Source organism: Harmonia axyridis, chromosome 1 (assembly GCF_914767665.1).
Source record: "Harmonia axyridis chromosome 1, icHarAxyr1.1, whole genome shotgun sequence".
Lineage (NCBI taxonomy): Eukaryota > Metazoa > Arthropoda > Insecta > Coleoptera > Coccinellidae > Harmonia > Harmonia axyridis.
The window spans coordinates 56,850,735-56,871,279 of NC_059501.1; the positions used below are offsets into that span (position 1 = coordinate 56,850,735).

At 32.6% G+C, this 20,545-nt stretch overlaps 1 protein-coding gene across 1 annotated transcript in view; it reads left to right on the forward strand.

Annotated features, from left to right (window-relative positions):
• Positions 1-12,718: 12,718 nt before the first annotated feature.
• Positions 12,719-20,545, forward strand: part of LOC123670692 — a 38,295-nt gene continuing 30,468 nt past the window's right edge. The window contains exon 1 of the mRNA XM_045604219.1: positions 12,719-13,037. The gene's annotated coding sequence lies outside the window, so the exon portion shown is untranslated. The remainder of the gene's footprint in view (positions 13,038-20,545) is intronic.

A 20,545-nucleotide genomic window follows, 5' to 3' on the forward strand; every position in this document is an offset into this window, starting at 1 on the left:
TTGGTTTTTGTTATTTTTTTCGATCGATAATAGTATGAAATAAAAATTTGAATGTTAAAAAGGATTACAATGCATCGACAAAAATTGTGATACAGCACATTCATCAGAAACGGTCGAGACGTGGTGATATGATTTATTCGATGCCTCATAACATATACTTCGTTTTAGAAGCATAAGCGAGATATAGGGTGTGCAAAGTCATTTCTATTACTCAGATGTGCTCAGAAATCTATTGAGTGTGATCAGTTACGTATAACCTTGTTACGATTTCTTGTGTCGTATCAGAGTATTTTTGGGTGCTCAATTCAGAAATGGTAAATAACTCTGGTGAAAAAATTCAAAATGGTGGAAAACCTGCAACGTTCGAAATTTTTTCTCGGAGGACAAATCGAATATCATTTTCTGAATTAACTCAATTTTCTAAGAATTTCTGTGGAAGCATTTTTTATAAATCGAACAAATTTTTTTTTCATGTTTTGGTACAGTGAAAAAAAATTTATCCGAAATTGTTGAAATGTTTAACGATTGTACTTTTTCCATACCTTACATGAATATGAAAACACAATCAAAAATATGAAACGGTACCTTTATTAAAGCCATTAACATCCTTGGATCAGTTCAAATTTACATTTTACATGTAAAAAAATATTTGCCCAGTTTATGAATAAATACCCCGTATATATAATAAGCATGACTCCAAGTCATTGGAAGAAGGACATAATGCATTCGAATTTTTCTATTATGAATTGAATCATTTTTTTATTAAAATTCATTGTTTTATTTATTGAAATGAATATTCAAATATTTTTCGAGAAATTAATGTTACGCCTACTTGCCATAAAGAAGACACACCTCGTAAATTTCGTCCTTGTATATTCCAGCATCTTCTCATTTCTTCGAGCCTCCTTGAAAATTACCGAAAACCTTGGAAACAAATCTATCCATTCTCTGAAACATATTCTGTAGTTCATAGGGTCATCAGATCAGAAAAATTCGATAATTTCCCTGTAAAAAATCTACACCAAACTTCTGAATAATACACTTTTTCGATGAACTGATAACTGATCACTGTAGGATAGATTCTGAGATATCGGAATAAAAAAACCAATTTTTCATTCTTATTTCACACTTGTTTTGTTAATTATATGAATTACGGTTCGATTGGATGTCATTAATTTTTTGATTTCTCCGAAAAAATTTATAACTCCAGAAACATCAATGGATTTTGTCCAACAAAGAACCGAGATATTCAGATCACTGGACGGATAGAATCGATTTTAAACACGAATTCTTCATCAGTGAGTTGAAACCATCAATCATTAAAGGTCACTATCGACCACCAAATTAAAAAAATACAGTAATGTAGACTGTTCCCCTGAAACTAGCGGCCAACAAAATTTTTCATTACATTAAGCCTCAGAGTAATAAACATAGATGGAGGCACAAATGTCATTTTCCGTAAGCAAATTTTGTCCCCAACATGAACTATCAAATTTGACATGAAACGCGCGGAATTGAAAACATATCAGTGATACGATATTTCACTCAATTCGAGAGTTTCTCCACAAAAAACGCACTTCTTATGTCCCATGGTGAATCAACGTTTGAGATTAACTCAAAATATATTGAAATAAATACCTAAATAAATCAAAAATTCAGAAAACAAACTTCTAGCGCGCCAAACGACGTGAAACAACCGATGACACTAGGAGAGCAAAAGTTTCAAAACCATGGATTTGAGCAGGTAGATACAGAAAATAATAAAGAATTTTTGTAAGGTGAAATTTGATTTCAGGGTTGTTACTGAATATATTTATTATTTACGATAGAACTGTCATTTGATAGGCAACGTTTCGGGCAGTGCCCTTTTTAAACATAAAAAAGTGAACAGGTTAAATAATTAAATGAATCAATATTTTTCTTATTATAAATTCGACAATTAGGAAAAATATCGGATTCCAAATATTCAAATTTGCATATTTAATCGGGAATCACTCGAATAAATATATTTCATTCAATATAATATACATTCATAACGATATAGTAAAATTGTGGATTAGAAAATATATCACAATCAGACAACGTAATCTACCCATGTTGAGGACATGTAAAAATTACGTATACTCACTCTATCTATGATTATTACTCTATGCATTAAGCGATTGAATATTTTGCTCATCAAAATGAACATTACGTATTGTTGTCATAAGTTTAGAAATTCAGTCTACCACAATTGGTATGACCGCTGTTGTAGTCAGATGGTAGAATCACTTCGAAGGATGTTTGTATGTACACTTTTAGTTGAAATAGCCGGACTCGATGCACCTATTTTTCCTGATTTATAGCGATTGTGCGTACCAATTTGATCTGCTGAAAAAGGAAGAAGCCCATCCCGCTAAAGAACCGCTGACTGGTCGCTATAATACTGACCAAGTGCCAAAGAGACCGGTTTAGTTGAAAAAGGTCATTTTTATAACGGCGCGTATGATGCAAGCCATTTTCTTGAGTTTCTTGTCACTGTTCGGTAATGAAAAGCTGTAAACGTTTATAACGCACTTCATTTCGTGCATTTCATTAGGATTTTAGTGCATATTGAAAAGAAATCCAGGTTTTGTTTTTCAATGGCAATCTCGATTGTGAGGAGAAACTAGAACATTATCTATGATTATATTTCTATATGTGATTTTTCCTTGAGATAAACTGATTGTTGCAGTGATGAATGAAGGAAAACGAAATAGAAAAAACGTATAGATGAGAGTATGCAAAATGTACTTCAGGGAAAACAAGTATCAAAAACTTCCATCCATCAGATGCGTAGGGCTAGTTCTGTCTTGAAGTCTCAAAAACCCAGGAGAGGAAAGCAACCTAAAAAAGTTGTTGAGGAATAGGGAAATCAGATAGAAATTAATAGATTCAAACAGTGGTGGAGCAAGATCTTAATTTGATGAGGGTAAGATATATTTTGCGAGGCCCTCTGGTGACGCAAGAAAATATTTTAATTGAAAACGATAAAATTGTAATTTTTATCAATTAATATGTAACCAGTTAAAAAGGTATAAAATTAAAGAAAAAGAGATTTTCTTCTCCCAGCCTCACTAAACTAATCATGTAGGAATAAATTATCCTTCTAGAGATATAGAGCTGAGTTGGTATTTTTTAAAAAGGACATGAATCCTATCCTCTGTATAGTATACAGAGTGCCGAAAAAGTAACGTAACTCGTCAATAATTCTTGTATGAAAAATTAGTAAGGAAAATCCTCGCACCCGTCGATATTTAATTTCAAAAGCAATTCATCCTGTTCTTTCTTTAATTTGTAATATTATACCTATTTCTCACTCCCTACGCCCCGCACCCCTTTACTTAATTTTTTAAATAGGAATATATGGATTGTGATAGATCAAATGATAACTAATTCGATTATATATTCAGCGATCTGGCTGAAAGTGGAATTGGTTGTGCCGTTTTGTACTGAAAAATTAAGAAATAATTTACAATTTGTGATTAGAGAGCAATCAGACCATTATTCTTTTACTAATTTTTACTAAGGTAAACCTACAAATCTATGAATTTTTAATTTCAAAAGCAGGTCTCTCTATATGCTTTTTTGAATTTACGCTCCGCACCCTTCATGCTCCACATCCCTCTACACTACTGTTTTAGCTTTACAGCTTTATAGTGGAAGAATAGAAAGATTAGCAAACCTGAGTGATTTCAAAGTGTAATGGTCATAGAGTATAGTCAAGACATCTCTATGCATTTCTCATTTTGCATCAAGGTGCTGTCCCATGAAGATCTATTATGTGTTGTGTTAACTAGAGATAAGGTTTATTTGAAATGAGCGAACTCCTCACGTCCATGAATTCAACAGACCACACCGTGAAGTGGGAGTATACTTTCACCATCCGTTGTTTCCACAACTCACGGACCACCACGTAAAATTTAATGAATATTTTGCATAGAAAAAAAAACATTCAAACAAAATGAAATATCTTTTAAAAAACAATAGTGCAATTTTCATAAACAAGAAACTTTATTCTCCTTCTTCCAATGCATATCCATTAATGGATGTTTGCGATAACATTTTCCATTTGTTCTTTATTTCTGGCGGTGTGTATGTAAAATTTATTAACATTCCTTTATTTACCTCCATCATTAAGGGTGAAGCAGTGAAGCGACCGTTTGAGGCGCCTCTATTTGAGGGGCAGCAATTAGGCCCAATTTACTGGCCATCTTTTCATATTTCATTCTTGATTCTCAAAAACGTGCTCCGCTGTGTTATATTAGTCAACATTCCCTGCAATAAAAGTCTCCAAACCGCCTTTACTAAGCTGTTTGTATAATGAAAATCGCATTGCAGTCCAATTCAAACAAGATTCACTATTGCCCTCATTGAGAGAGGCATAAAATCATTATGGATTTCAGAAACATGAAAAACAACATTAGCTTCGCTTTCGAATTATTTGGAAGCCGATGTTTACATATTCATCATATGAAAAATTCCTACGATTTTGCATTCGAAACATATCAAATTTTAACCAGAACACATGTTCGTATTCCAATTAGTTTTCGAAGCAATATTGAAATATTGTATGCCACACCGCCCTTTGTGTCTTGTGGGGTGATATTTTTACGATATATTATATGCATAACGATATTTTTGACTCATATGTATGTATTTGTTCTGTTTTGCTGTTTCATTTTATTCTAAAACCTTGGACACACTTCGTGTAATATTATACTTATATCAAAACATCAATATTCTTCATTCACTAGAATTTAATTTCACCAAAAGAAGACAGTTATGTATTATCATCGGAGCAGGAAATGTTTTTTTTTTGTGGTGGGGGTGGTTATGAGAGTGTCATGTTCTTGTTGATGCTTTTTCAGCAGAGGCGCAATATGATGGACGTAAATAAGGGAATTTTAATTTCTCTAGTGTTGTTTGTTGATTAAAGTTTCACCACTGTTTTTTAAAGTGGAAATTCTATATCCAAATGCGGGTGAACCGGCAAGCTTGAAAATAAAGAACTATCGCCGATTGAATCATGGTTGGCAATAGCACTTTGCCAGGCGTATACCTTTTTTCCAGCTTTCGCGATATAATCACATTGAAAGTTGGCAAAATGACTTCGATCCAAATACCTAGGGGTTTTCCATGTTCTCTCTAATTCTGTGGCTAATCCGTTCATTCAGTTACATCTTGTAGAACGAAAACGTGCGAGAATATCTCAGATTCGCACAGATTTTAAAGTTATATTTTATTATTATATGTTGGTACTCGGAACTCTCCTGTTACGGACTATTATCTATCAAATTTGTGATAGAGAAAACTGTTCTCCCAAATAACCCATATTCTTCAATACAAAAATCACACTACGATATTTATGGAAATATTCCATCAATTTCATTAAAAATTCAGTGCATTAGAAAAAATAATGTATAATACTCGTACATCAGAAGGCTCATTCCACTACTCGCCACTTCTTGGCGCGTTTTTGAATTTTGAGCTCGTCGAATATTAGTTCCTTCTGCACTTGTATTATAAATAACCATTTTATCGTTAATAGAGAGTAATTGGTAACGCACAAATAAGCAATCTTCTAAAATAAAATCTCTTATTTTGACATGTACGCATGTGTATTGAGTCAGATTTAAATAAATACGGGCCTCCCTTACTTTATTTAAATACAGGAAACCAACTTTTATTTGAGGATCCTTTAATTTGACAGATATCTGTTTATGTCGAATATTTGCTGTCATTATTCAACAAGAACTAACCAAATTTTTGAGAAATTTGAATTATATTTCTCTAATTCTGTGGTTATTCCATTCATTCTTCCACATCTTGTAGAACAAAATCGTGCGAGAATATATCAGAAACGCACAGTTTTCATGGTTATATTTTATTATTCTATGTTGGTACTCCGAACTTTCCGCCACGGCTTTATCTGTCAGTTCATCAATTCGCCTTAAAAAAAATCAGTTCTGCCAACCAACATTTTTCAATGCAAAAATCACTAAAATATATTTATGGAAATATTTCATTAATTTCAATGAAAATGCAATGAATTAGAGAAAATAATGTATAAAACTCGTACAGAAGGCTCATTCTACCACTCGTTCATTCCAAAACTCGCCACTTCGTGGCTCGTTTTTGAATTTTGAACTCGTGGAAGAATATCAATGCCTTCTGCACTTGTATTATAAATAACTATTCTTGATTTTGAGCATCTGTGGAAACCATTGCATTGAAGGAAAAACATTTGCTCTCAAGAACGAATATTACAAGAACTTGTACTATTTTCAACAAAAAATCATATTTAATTTAATGGTTCTATTGAAATAATTGAAAAATAATAGCTATAAATCCTGAATTTTATTAGAAATGAGAATTTATTTATACAATGTGGTATTGTTATAGAATACTACCTATTTATTTTTCATAATGAATATTATTTTTTTTATTTTGAATAAAAGTAAATAAGTAATTTATTCTGTTATATGAATACACCAAATAGGAAAATCAGTTGTTTTGAAGGAAAAATAATAAACATGAATACTTTTTTATGAACTGAAGAAACAGCATGAAAAAAAGCAAATCACAATGTAGAACTAAATTAATTATCATAGTAATGTTATTTTAAAATTATGTGTTAAGTACACTTTTTTCAAAATTATCGTAGGATAATATATAAAACAAAATAATTCTATTGAACAATATCATCAATATATATCAATCAAAATAAATATTTGATTGACTTTAATTCAAACAGCTTCATAAAGAAGACTGATACACAGTCACTATTTTGTGATGCATACTTCGTCGATACATTTGTCTAATAGTTCCATTGATAAAATACAGTTTGGTACAACTCCTCCCATATTACGAATTGCCTACATTTTATTTAAAAATTTACTTTTGCTTATTGTAGTCACTAGTATGACAATTTATACTTTAAATTTTTTATATGATTGCTTCCGAGTACATCGAAGGTTAAGTTAAACCTTGTATTACAAAAAATTCCCAAGATCTTTGGTGTCATGTCTGTGAGCCTGTGTATCCAAACATTCTTTTAAAAGCCCTTATTTTTTGGCTCTTATGCGATGTTGATGAAATATTATACGAATATCCAGTTTGAGTCGTAAATGATTTTATACGAGTTCAAGTTGGTCCAAATATACGATGCACTTTACAGATGCACATACGATACATTTCCGCCACCTCAATATCTTGTAACTACTGATCGAATTCTGATGAAATCTGGTTGGTTATTTGGATTGAGTCGTAAGCGGTTCCATAGAAATTTCAGTTATTCCAAATATTCGCGTTCTACAGGTCTAATTTTTAAGAAATTCGGTATAGCTTTTTGAGTTGGGTGATGAGTAATAACTACGATGAGAATTTCAGCGAACGAATAATTTCGCAGTAACTATTGACTGATATATTATTTTTTGAAGGTTGATTCAGACTACTATTATTATATTATAAAAATTGCCTTTTTATTCTGGGACACCTTTTCCTTTAAGAACTAGTAAAGTGCATTTTCATTTTACTTGCACCTTTTTATTGAGATTTCCTCGATAGATGGTGTAACGCAAGAAAGTCTAGTCCGTGTACTTTTTGCAGCCTAAATCTTTTATAAAAAACAATAGGGAGTAACAATACTTTTATAAAATAGATATGATGTGGATGCGAAAATAAAGTGACTTCCTTAAGCAGGGAAAATGATCATGGATGACCTACTCAGTAAACCTAACCTGATGTTCTTAGTTTCCGGATATCTATTTGCTTATTATAGATTTGAATCTTTTTGATTTTTACCTCTTTTGCAATCCCTATCGTGAGGTTTTGTTGTTAACCTGTGTCTTTCATTCTTTTCGATATTTGAAATTGAGTTTTCTCAATTTTTTTTTCTACGTAGCTAATCACATCTTCGACAGGGTTATCGTTAACTAGTCTCTTTCGTTCATCGTTTGGATGTTTCGCGGCCTTTCTTGAATCTGTAACAGTTTTCCATTCTAAGTCTATGAGTATTCATTTGTTCCTCATTAACTTGGGCATGAGCATATTTATTGCAAGTTGAATTAGTTTATTTTCTATGTGAAAAGGTTACCGAAGGTACTATTATAAAGCAAGGAAAAAGAATATTGGACAAGCCCTCAGGAGAAGTGCTAACCGTAGACACGTGTTTCGGATTTCGGCCCTCATCAGTACGGTGAAAAAGTGCTAGATGAGCAACACTTGAAGAAAAACAACAAACAAATGAACCCAATGGATTTTCGGGCAGCAACCAACATCACCACGTGGAAAGCTATAGCTATAGCTTCAAGTGAGGGAAAATAAAAAAAAATGACTGGTTACAATTTAGGTCCAGGGCCGCCGCCAAGACCGTCACACCTGACATTTTGCCGGGGCGCCAAATGTCAGTAAAACAAGATAAATTTTTTGACACAAAAATATGTTCTTAATGAAAATACCACTCTTTGTAGTAAATTAAAATTTGAGAAGCGCCAATTCAATTGAAAACGAAAAGGCACTCTCAAGTAGTTATATATGAAAACACAAATTGGTACTAAAATGCACCTGAAAGAACTGTGTCATCTATTTAGTATAGAGCTTGATACTTCGAAATAATTAAGGGCGTTTTTTTAGGAAAGCGACAAAACGTCCTATGATAAATTAGACAAGGTGATTTTCAGTTCAAAAATATGTTTTCATATGAAATTGGAAAGATGCCTGAGAAGAAGAACAGAAACTCCTTCAAAAAAAATTCAAGAACCCGCAAAAAACATAATAATGGCGCTCAAATTTTCAAATTTACATAATGATATATATATATATATATATATATACCAAGGCTACTTTTTATTTATTGAGAATTGGCAACACTGATATTGCCAGGTGGAATCTGCTATCGACATCGTGAAATTTAACATTTTATGTGTTATAAGTCCTACTCACAACATTTTGATGTACGAGCACAATTTTTGTTGTTTACAGTAAATTGGAATTCCATCTCTGCCAAAATATGGATTTAACTCATGAAAATTTTCGACCTATGAAAATTATGACTTTCGACGTTATATCAACTAAATTCAACTTTTGACGATGAAGCTCCATTAGAAGCCACACTGTATATCGCTGGTACACAGAATTCAAAAGTGGACGTAGTTCGTTCACGTACGAAATTAAAAAAGGTCGTCCAAAATCAGTCGTTGTGTCGGAAAATATTGAAGCTGTGCGAAAACTAATTGGAGAAGATTGTCATGTGACATATCAGGAAATCGAGAGATGTTTAAGCATTAGTATGACTAGCATACATAAGATTTTGCACGAACATATGTGTGTTCGGTAGCACTGTGCAAGTTGGATTCCACATTTGTTGAATGATGCTCAAAAAATTGCTAGTGTTGATTGATGCCGTAAAATGATTTCGAAATACAACTGTGGTTCATTCAAAACGATATACAACATAGTCACAGGTGACGAGTTGTGGATTTATGCATACGAGCCAGAAAGAAAAGGCCAGTCGGCAGTTTGGGTGTTTCAATGTGAAGCAAAGCCAACAAAAGTTGTTCGAAGCGTTAAGAAGCAAATGGTGGCGTCTTTCTTCACGAAAACTATGGCAATTGTAGCTTTTGAAAATCAAAAGACCGTTAATTCAGAGTGATATGAAACCATTTGTTTGCCTTAAGTTTTCAGTAAATTGAGAGAAACAAACCCAAAACGACGAATCAACTTGCATTATGACAATGCGAGCTCACACACATCAAATGCAACGAATGAACATTTTGACACACACAAAATCAAATTGATGGGTCATCCGCCTTACAGCCCCGACTTGGCACCGAATGACTTCTTCCTCTTCCCAAAAATTAAAAATAAACTTCGTGGACAACGATTTCCATCGCCCGAAGATGCGGTTGAGGCCTTCAAAATGCATATTTTGAACTACCATCTTCTGACTGGAAAAAATATTTCGAATGATGGTTCAATCACATGCAAAAGTGTAGAGGAGACTAGGGAGGGTTGATACAAGGGAAGGTTTGATACAAGTTCAAATTTCCCGCCTCGGTGCTTCAAAGAAGACGTAATCACGTGCAGTGCTTCTATGAGTGTGGAAATAGTGTCTGTTGAAATCTAGCAACGATCGCGTCACGAACAAAAGTTTTTAAGTTTGAAGTGGGTTTTCTACATATTCGATGTAAGAATTTGCATAACAAACGTAAGGTTTTATCTCTTTATCAACAAAAACTAACGAAATTAAATACTTTATTCTTGATGCGAATTTCATTGAGAACATTGACGCCAGTAGTTCTTCAGTAGTCTTCAATCGAATATCATAATATGTTCACGTCCTATATTTTCTAAATTCGTCTTCTAGGGAGGTTTGATACTGTATATTTCACCTAAAAAAAGATGTTATATACAGAAATGCAAAAATAAAAAAAGGGTGTGTTGGATGACTTGGATCCTGAGGACGAAAATGAAAAAGATTAATTTTTCGATGAACGCCGAAAATAATGAACTGCAGTAGATGCAAGCTGGATCGTCATCCTCATCAAAAAATGGAGTGCCATTCAGCCTATGCAAGTGTCAGTAGTAAAATAAAAATGATCACTTGCGAATTATGTAGGTGTTAGGTAGTGTTATGTTATGATAATAAAAGATAGATTTCTTTTTATTGCTTGTAACTTATTTCTTATTGTATCAAACCTCGCTTTTAGTGTATCAAGCCTCCCATGTATAGGGAGGTTTGAGACACTTTGCACCGACAATTTCAAGAACTCATTATCAAGGTTGAAATTTTCATTTTCATTTATAAAATATTGCTAAAACGTTTAAGCGAAGTCCTCAAATTTCACTTTGACATAAATGGATTGGTGAATGTTGAACACAAATTTTTTATTAACAATTTTGTAGAAATGTATCAACCCTCCCCAGTCACCCTATAGATGTTAAAGGCGATCAATTTGAAAAGCTGTAAAATATTTTTCATCAAAATCGCTTGGTTATTTTTTGTATTTTCGAAAAATTGTATAGATCTTAAAGGTGATCAATTTGAAAAGCAGTAAAAATATTTTTCATCAAAAATTGTTTATTTTCTGTATTCTCAATACAACAACACTTGCACGGCCGCACAAAGGTCAAGGGCGTAGAAATAGGGAGTACTGGAGGTAAACACCCCCCAAGATTTCCAAATTACCAAATCGCGAATTCTCGCAAAGACGAAGAACGAAAAATTTTCCATAAAATGGACCAATAATCATTTTACTTTTCTTTGAAATCCACTCGGCATTGAAAAATCGGACCCTTCACGGTTTATGAGTTTATTATCGCTTTCAAGATGAGTACTTTTATTGAACTACAGGCACGTCTATGTCCGAGGTTTATTATCTATCCGCTTTCTCGGCCTCTTATTTGTTATCTGTGATTTTTGCATTCGTCATCGGTGAACATTTACCCGTTGTTCTCGATTTTCTGTATCATTCTCGTCACAAAATTTCAATAGTGTAGTTATCAAAGAACAGAACTCAGTAATTCGCAGAGAAAATTTGTGTGGGATGTGTTGTACCACTTATTGTGTTTCGTTAAATTGCAATTTATTTGTGAAGACATCAATTTTGAATTGACTATATCTACAAGGTGTTCCTAAATTGGAGGTACAAATGAAAATCACAGTTTTCTCGGATCGTTTCAAGAAAAAAGTCCTATAACCCAAATACTTTGTTTTTGAGATACATGTGTTAAAGTTAAAGTTTTTTTTCTCATAGGACCTTTCCTCACGATAATTAATTCGAATTGATCATAGATATTCCAATTTGAAGTTTTCATCATGTTATATGCTACTTTTGAATGCAAATTCACAGGCTGATATTTTTCTGGAAGGATGCCTGATTCTTTTGTTCAGAACTCTTTTTTGGTGAACCGCTGGTAGTTGTAAAAGTGGTACAAATTTAAAAAGAAACTCTGGTCCAATACTACACTTTTTGGTTTGTTATAGTTTCATCGTATCTGCTATCGATTTCGAGAAAAATATTTCAAACAACTCTTTATTAATCCTCAGGAAAATCCAAATTATTATAGAGATCCAGCTAATGGATGAATTAATTATGAGTTTTGGTACTTAGTTACCCACTGTGTAGCGAAGATTAATAAAGATTTGATAAACAGATATAAGCATCGCTAAAAAGTACGACACACTAAAAACACCCTGTATCTCGAAAACAAAGTGTTTGCGGGTTATATTCATGGGACTTTTCATTCCTAAAATTATCCAAGGAATCTCTCATTTTCCTCCGTAACTCTAATTTAGGGACATCCAGTATAAGGTAGGAACAACCGAATTGGTAATAAAAAAATTCATTGGAATAATTTGGTTCGAACTTCTCTATCAAACTTTTTTTTTTACATTACAGATATGAGTAAACGTTGTCGTCAAAAAAAAAATGTTTTCGATTAACACACTCCCCCCCAAGAAAAAAAAACTACGCCCTTGGACAAGGGGTCCATATAAGTAAGAAATCGATCTTGTCGATAGATATGAATTGGAAATTTTGGGTCATTTTCGATTTTCAATTAGGGCATAGAATACCAATAGTACCATGTCGTCTCGTGTTCCTCACAGAATATTGAATGGGCATGACAATAAGCGACTACCCCCGCTCTAAAATTAACAATGGCTCCGGTATATAGGCACTCGCATGTCTTCATTCACTCCGTGGGTCCAAAATTTCGAAACTATATCAGGCACACGCTTGACCCAAAAAGTATCCAACGGCCGGCATCACAGACGACGAGGGCACCGTGTCAAATTATTGCAAATTCTATACTCGGTCAGTAAGTACAAACCACGGTATCCGACCGGCAGTCGTCCGACAAAACATCCTGCTCCGTTTTACCGCGAAAGATCATCGATTTGAAAAGTTTTTTCGTTTTTGATTTCGTTTTTTTTTTAATGAAAAAAGATATGATTTTTTTGTTGATGTGATATGTGGGGGAACGCAGGAATAGTTTGAGTGAAAAATATACAGGTGAGATTTGGAATTTCAATTCTAATTAATTCATTTTAAATCAATGTAAAAAAGTTTTTATTGAATAATCCTTTTTCTTCACAAATGAGATAATTTTATAGATCAATGGGCCAAAAATATTCTAAAAAGAATCGGTTACGAATTGTGATATATAATTAATATATCATATATATCACATATATATTATATAATTGTGTATATAATTAATACTGAAGGGTACTATTTCATATGACGAATAAATATTTCAATTATTATCTACTATTTTTTTTTCAGTCGATTCAATCAAGTGCGTAGATCTTTTTTTTTTCTTGGGGGAGGTAATCCAAAAAAAATTTTTTGACAACATTGTTTACTCATATCTATAATGTGAGATTGTTCTCTCCTTATACTGGGTGTTTCTGATTTGGAGTAACGAAGGAAAATGACAGATTCCTTGGATAATTTTAAAAACAAAATGGCCCATAAAGATGAGCTCGCAAACGCTTCGTTTTCGAGATACAGGGTGTTTCTTGTACTTCTACTTTTTTGTAATACTTAACCAGTTTATCGAATCTTTATTAATCTTCGCTACAGAGTTGGTAAATAAGTACCAAAACTTATAATTAATTTATTTATCACAGTTACCCAACTGGATCCTTATAATAATTTGGATTTTCTTGAGAATTACTATAGAGAGCTGTTTAAATTTTTTTCTCGGAATCAATTGCAGATACGACAAAACTACAACAAATCAGTGTATTAGTGAACCAGTTTCTTTCTAAATTTTTCTCAACTACCAGTGGTTCACAAAATATTATTGTGGAGGAAATGAGCGGGCACATTCCAGAAAAAATTCACCCTGTAGATATGAATTGAAAATTAGGATATCACATGATGAAAACTTTAAATTGGAATATCTATACCAATTCAAGTAAAATATCATGTGAAGGGAAGGTGCTATGAAAGAAAAACTTGAACTTCAGCACTTGCATCTCAAATTCTTTCTTGAAATGTTCCGAGAAATCTGTCATTTTCATTTATACTTCCAATTTAGAAACACCCTGTTCATATAGTCAATTCAAAACTGACATCTTCACAAATGAATTGCAATTTGAATGAAACAAAATAAAGCGTATAGCACAGTCCAGACAATTTTTCGATGCGAATTACTCAGTTCAGTTCTTTGATGATTACATATTGAAATTTTGTGACCAGAATGATACAAAAACCGAAAACAACGGGTAAGTGTATACCGATGAAAGATGGCATATAAGGGGCGATGTCAAGAAAGCGGATAGATAAAGGAAAATAATAATCCTCGGACAAAGACGAGCTCGTAGTGCAATAAAAGTACTCATTTTGAAAGCGATAATAAACTCATAGTCATAAACCGTAAAGGGGTCCGATTTTTTACTGACGTGTCGATTTCAAAGGAAAGGAAATTATTATTAATATTGGTTCATTTAATGGAGAAATATTCGTTCTTCGTCTTTGCGAGATTTCTGAAATTTTATATTTTGAAAATCTTGGGGTAGGGGGGGGGGGTTGCTAATGACCTCCGATACCCCCTCCATTTCTACGCCCTTGGATTCAATCATTTTCTATTTGTTTTAGATGACCTTTTTTATCGAAATACAATGTTCGCATACGTAAAGGTACATATCTGCCTGGAGATTATACAGGACGGCTAAACTATATGGAATTTATAAAACTGAAACTCTTAAATTTTACGTTGTGAAATGTATAGAATCAAGAACTCAAATAAATAACCATCAGGCCACCGTCCGATGTTTTTCTTGGAAATTATGAGAGCTATTTGCCGTAAATTTATTACATAATGAGTTCCGATACAGCGTTGATCCTTCATTGATTTAAAGTCAATAAATCAAAGAATCCTATTGAAAAAATATTCCCAAGGAATTTACGACACAATGATAATTCGAAAAATACAGAGTGTTTGTGAATTGGAGGTACAAAGGAAAATGATAGCTTCTTTGGATAAAAGTCCTATAAACATGAGCCCTTGTAGTTCTATATTTCTGTAATGATTATACCAGTTTATCGAATCTTTATTAACCTTTGCTACAGATTGGGTATACAGGGTGGCCACTTTTTCAATGGGATTGTATTGGTAATTTTTAAACCATAAGAGTTAGAAGGTCGGTCAAATGGAGAAAAAGTTGCATGCATAGAAGCATTATCAAGCAGTTCAAACAAATCGAAATTATCAGGGCCGGTTATTGAGATATCATAAGAAAAGTAAATTCTGTCATTTTGATTTTTTTTTTCTCACTTTATTTCAAATATTATCAAAAAATGTTACAGGAATTTTTTATTCGACAGTAAATTGTTCTCAGTTTGACGTAATCAGATTTCGTATCCAACGTTTCGTGCTCTCTGGGCCACCCAAAGAAAATTGGATAAGGGTCAAAATCACCTGAAAATCAACTTTGAATGACATTGTTTGATATATCGTTGAATTCAGCGTTAAAAGTTATTTGGAAAAGTGTCATAAAATTGAAAAAATGAGGTTGGGGGTGGCACAGAGAGCACGAAACGTTGGATACGAAATCTGATTACGTCAAATTGAAAAAAATTTACTGTCGAATAAAAAATTCCTGTAACATTTTTTGATAATATTTGAAATAAAGTGAGAAAAAAAGAAAAATCATAATGACAGAATTTACTTTTCTGATGATATCTCAATAACCGGCCCTGATAATTTCGATTTGTTTGAACTGCTTGATAATGCTTCTATGCATGCAACTTTGTCTCCATTTGACCGACCTTCTAACTCTTATGGTTTAAAAGTTACCAATACAATCCCATTGAAAAAGTGACCACCCTGTATAAGTACCAAAACTTATAATTAATATATGCATCACAACTTACTAACAGGATTTTTATGGTAATTTGGATTTTCTTGGGGATTTCGAGTTAACTGCATAAATTTTTTCTCGAAATCGACAAAACTACAAGAAACCAAATAGTGTAATACTGGACCAAAGTTTCGTTTTAAATTTTTCTAAACTATCAATGATCGACCAAAAAAAAGTTCTGGAGGAAAGAAGCGCGCACTGTTTCAGAAAAAACATCACACCGTAGATTTGCATTAAAAATTAGCATATTACATGATGAAATCTTTAATTTTGGAATATCTATGCCCAATTTCGGTTGAATATTTTGTGAAGGGAAGGTGTTTTGAGGAAAAAACTTATATCGCTAATATGATTGCAATAATTTTCACGCGATTTAGTGCGATTCCTCAACCTTCATATATTCGAAGTCAGGAATTTCTGAAAATTAGGGCTTCGTAAAGGATTACCTCTAGATCAACTCCAAAGCGTGATCTTTATTACATAACACATAACTAGTTTTGGCCCACGACTTATTCCGCGTGAAAGATCATCTTTAAATGACTTTCAACTTTTTTCCTTTCATCCGATTTCAATAGAATACACCGTCAAAAATGAGCTCAGTTTGCTTGTTATAATAATCAAAATCCGTTAAGTATTTTCGGAGAATAGCATGTAAACGTTCGATTGGTCCAGTGAGGAGTGCCTCGTAATCTTAGGTTTATCTTGAGCTGGTTTTTGTTTTTTGTTTTCCTGCAAATATCTTCAAATAAATAAATTATAAGATTCTATAATAAACACAGCACTGTGCCTCATATGGCGATACACAGATGAAAGCCGGTTTGTACAAGATCTAAACTTGTGAGTCTCGTTCTGAGTGGTCTCACGGAACCCTAGAAGAGTCAGGATAGATCACATTACATTATGTTTAAAAAGAATATAGATACAAATTAGATAGATAGATAAATTAGTATGCCTCACAAAAATTTCATTTGAACTTGTCATATAAATATCTGATACATTACATGTTACAGTCAATTACTGAATCAAAAATATAAAATACTAAAAACATATGTATCACAGTAATTATCACAAATGTATAATAAAATAAACAACGACAAAAATTGACGAACCGAAAATTGGTGTTAGGATTCTGATCAAGTCCCAATCAGTCCGTTCCCAAAATCGACACCCGAAAATTCACCAACCTCATATGGAACGTTTTTAATTATAAGCAATACTCTAATTGCAGCCTTGAAAGATGGCATGCTACTTTGCTTAATTTTATCAAGTAATGGGTTATTATACAAATCGACAGCAATGAAATTTGGTCCATTCTGAGCCTTTACTCAAGAGTAAAAGTTATTCCTATAATTACATTTCTGTCTGGTGTCATATAAAAGATCAGTAGTCAGTATTTCTCTTATACAACTCAGAATTACAATGCATCCGTCATCCGACTTTGAACGTTTTTGCTATACAAAAATTATATCAGAATAACTCGGCATGTTATACCAAAAGTTAGCCTTTAAAGTACATTTTTCGATTACATATCATTTTCGGCTTGCCACAAAGAGAAAGAAAAATTGATATTTCAATGAAAAAGAAGCTCATTCTGGGATTTTCTAGACTTTTGTTTCAAGAATTTATTGTCAATGTGTCAATATTTTTGAATTAAATGTTCAAATTGCTTGCCAAAATGAACCGTTTGGTAGTTTCTGAAATAAGCGACAATATTGTGAAAATAATCTTTTTCATAATCTGTTACTGTTTTTCTACGAAAATTATTTTCTTGAATTAATAAAATACATAGGCATAACTAATGCTTCATAATATGTCTTAAATTGTCTCGAATACATCACACTTTTTCGTAGGTCAAGAGAAATAATAGAATATAATTCTCAAGAAATCCCGATTCAATGTGGAAGAAATAGATTGTTTCATTCGTTCTTTCGAAATTTGATCAAATATCTCATTAGAAATATAGAGAATACATAGAGAACTTACTTTACTTACTTTTTGATGTTGGCAAAATGTTTTTACTGGAAGAGGAGAAAATGTGTATCAGTTTTTCAGCGAATCATTTTAATCAAGAATCAACATAATTACCCGATTTGAATTCACCAAATGTGGTCTCCTGGTAGCACGACCATCCATAAAATTACTTCCGTATATCGTTTATCGAATTCGCAAAAACGGCGAAATCATGACCTGGAGGTCATGAATTGTTATTTTTTGTAAATAGAGCAAGCATTTTCTGCAATCAATTGAAATGCAAACTAAATACGGAATTGAAACGTGGAATTACTGAATATACAAAATTATATTGTCAAAAATAATATAGCGTGTAAGAGCTTTTGAATGCTTGTTCATTCATGCGCCTATTGCGCCCTTGGGGACCGAAGAGCTATACAGGGTGTTCCTCAATTGAACGTACAAACGAAAAAGGGAGATTCCTTAAGTGAGTTTATGAAAAAAAAGTCCCATAAACATGGGGTCGCAAACGTTTCGTTTTCGAGATACAGAGTGTTTCTTGTTGTAATACATTTTTTGTGTTGATTATACGAGTTGATCGAATCTTTATGAATCATCGCTACAGATCAGGAAAATTTCCATAAAAACTGACACTGAATTCATTCACCACAGCTTACAAATTGGCCTTCCCATCATAATTTGGATTGTCACGAGGATTTCGAGAGAATCGTTCAAAATTTTTTTCTCGAAATCGTTGGTAGATACGACAAAACTACAAGAGACCGAAAAGTTTAGTATAAGAACAAAGCTTCTTTTTACATTTTTTCAAATTAACAGTTGCTCACCAAAAAAAAGTTCTGCAGAAGAACAGGTGGCAGTGTTCCAGAAAAAATATCACCCTGTAGATCTTCTATCGAAATTGCCATGTCACGTGGTGAAAACTCTCAAATGTAATATCTATGCCAAATTTCAGTTGAATATCTTGTGAAGTGTAGATACTATGAGAAAAAAACTTGAAAAAAATTCAAACTTCAACACTCTGTATCTCGAAAACGAAACGTTTGCGACCCCATGTTTATGGGACTTTTTTTTCTTAAACTCACTTGAGGAATCTCCCCTTTTCGTTTGTACGTTCAATTTAGGAACACCCTGTATATCAAAGAACTGTTCACCTATGTGAAATGTGATTCACCTCTAGTACATTCCATTTTGAAATTATCAGGAAAACAAAATTTCGAACGTCCGCATTTTTAGGGAACCTCGAAATTCGAAAATACGTCAGACTTTGTGACGAAATGTTCAAGGATGATTTATCCTTATCTTTATACATATCGTCGGCTAAGAGTGTAAATCTGCTATGTCCATAATGAACAATTTTGCAGGAGACCAAAAAAACCGTACAGTACAGTGTTATAATAATAATAATAAGAGAGTTTATTCATGAAAATACATTCAATGGAGTTTATTGAATGTATTTTCATGAATAAACTCTCTTATTATTATTATTATAACACTGTACTGTACGGTTTTTTTGGTCTCCTGCAAAATTGTTCATTATGGACATAGCAGATTTACACTCTTAGCCGACGATATATGGAATACATCAAATCATATAAAAAAGCTGACAAGGTAATAAAATCATGCTGCACTGTTAAATAGAAACACAAAATTTTCGAAACTCATCATTCCTCATAACTATGTATTAAGTATTGCAGTGAAAAACATTGTCTTCAGTATCTCTTCAGATATATCTCATAATTTTTCATATTGTAGGTACTGTGGTTATTTAATTTCAAGAATTTTATTGCGGACAGATATTTGATTTTCATTAAAATTTTGAACTTCAAACATAACTAAACCTCGTAAATTCGCTGTTTTCGTGGTGGTGTATTTTCGAAATTAGAGTATAAAACTCCAACAGAATCCATTCCTAGAAGTTTTCTGATTTGAATTTGTTCCTATCTTCTAGAAACGTAGATCACTGGATACTGTTTCAACTCAATTCGATTATCAAGACTATAAAATTATTTTGCAATTACTTCACCATTAGAAAAATATTTCATTGTTCTATCAAGAATATCTTAGTAATTAGTTATTTCACATAAATTGAAAAAATACTTGAGCGGATTTCACTCTAATTAATCTGAGTTGGAATTTATGAAGATTCTTCCAATGACATAAATTTCCTTTTATTTCAACATAATGAATAATTAGTCCATATTATTTTCATCTTGGAATATAATAGATCTTTAAATTAATCAATAATAATCAAACATTTATGAAGTTAATCCTATTTTTATTCTGTTATTTAGTCCCATGCCGGAATTTGAGTGTCATTTATTTTGTTCATTTTGAAAGTTGCATTGGAATGCTATCAAGGTAAAAATCTAAATGAAATTTAGGCGTGACATTTAATTTCCAAATAATAGATGATAATATGGAATTTCATTTGTAGAATTATAACATAATAAAATATGCAATATAGAATTATACCTGAGAGTAACACTGAAGGAAACAAATAACAATTCTCAGATACCAAAATAATAAAAATACGTCGCACAATAACACTTTGAGAGAGTGTTCTTTTCAACGCTCATTTCCCAAAATGTGTTTTACCTATTTTATTTCGTCACGGTGTCTGTATTTTTTCGAATTTTGAGCTGAGAGTGGTCTCAAACGATAAGGTTTGACTCACTAGTC